This window comes from Mandrillus leucophaeus, unplaced genomic scaffold, assembly GCF_000951045.1.
Source record: "Mandrillus leucophaeus isolate KB7577 unplaced genomic scaffold, Mleu.le_1.0 Scaffold154, whole genome shotgun sequence".
Taxonomy (NCBI): domain Eukaryota; kingdom Metazoa; phylum Chordata; class Mammalia; order Primates; family Cercopithecidae; genus Mandrillus; species Mandrillus leucophaeus.
In genome coordinates, this window is record NW_012101521.1 from 2,163,943 (window position 1) to 2,165,188 (window position 1,246).

Consider the following 1,246-nt stretch of genomic DNA (forward strand, 5'->3'; position numbering starts at 1 on the left):
GCTTCATTGGCCATGATCGTCCTCCATCGCTGTGTCTCAGTGTCCCACTCCCTCCATAAATTTCCCCCTTCCTCAGATGAAAAGACCAACACTGAAAAAGGCAAGTTGATGTGCTCTGGTTTGCACACAGCCCTGGAAGTGGAGCTGGGATTTGAATTCTGGGCTCCTGATTCTCTGTCCAGGGCTCTTCATTCTGGCAGAGCAGGAGATCAATTTCTTTTCTTTCTTTTTTTAAATGAAGCTTTTATACATAGCTATCCACATATGTACAAGCAGCTCTTAAGGCCAGAGAAGTTAATTCCAAATTTTAGAGCCATGGAGGCTCTACAGAGTATATGGAGTTTCAACCAGTGATTAAATCTGAGGTAAGAGCATCTGGAGGCTCAGCCTTAGCACTGAAGGGAGTTGGAGGGAAAAATTAAGCCAAGAGAAAAATCTTCACGTTCTGAAAATAATAGTGGCATAACACAATACTCTTGGATGGTGGGAAATAAAATTGAGAGGGACATGATTAGAAGGAAACTTCTAGAATTCTACTAACTCCAGGTTCCTCAAATTGGTACAACTGGTGACAATCTCAGAGTCAGAGTCACCTGTCATCGCATCAAAGTTAGACAGAGAAGGATGACCCACAGGAGCAGCCTTGCTGTGCTTGAGAATTGTTCAACACTTGAAATGAGCTTCGGATCAGTTCTTAACTGAAGTCCACCTGGACCCCTTTCACGAAGGCTAAGCTATCAGAGTCAACCACCACTTTTGCCCTACCCTGTTCAAATACCCTGTCATCGGGGTTGATAACTGTATCCAGTGAATATCTGCATTGGAATCTGGCGCATCCACCTCCCTCCACCTGCAGCCTGAGGAATTCTGACCCTTTGGTGATTTCCAGAAGCCTCTGGACGCAGCTGTCCTGAGGCTGATCTGCCCTTCCCCAGCCTCGGGGCTGGAGGACACGCCCGGAGTCCCAGGGAGGCCGCGAGGAGCCTGCCCCTCGGCCAGGGAGTAAGCGCTCTTTGTGTCGCGGCTGTTAGGGAGAATCCCCGGGCGGCAGCCATCTTCCTCCAACCGGGAGATCAATTTCTTTTTTTTTTTTTTTTTTTGAGACGAGTCTTGCTCTGTCGCCCAGACTGGAGTGCAGTGGTGCGATCTAGGCTCACTGCAAGTTCCGCCTCCTGGGTTTACACCATTCTCCTGCCTCAGCCTCCCGAATCAGCCTCCCGAGTAGCTGGGACTACAGGCGCCCGCC

At 49.3% G+C, this 1,246-nt stretch overlaps 1 pseudogene; it reads right to left on the minus strand.

The window, feature by feature from the left end:
* Window positions 1-610: 610 nt before the first annotated feature.
* LOC105536076 lies at window positions 611-1,055 on the minus strand (annotated as a pseudogene).
* Between the last annotated feature and the right edge of the window lie 191 nt (window positions 1,056-1,246).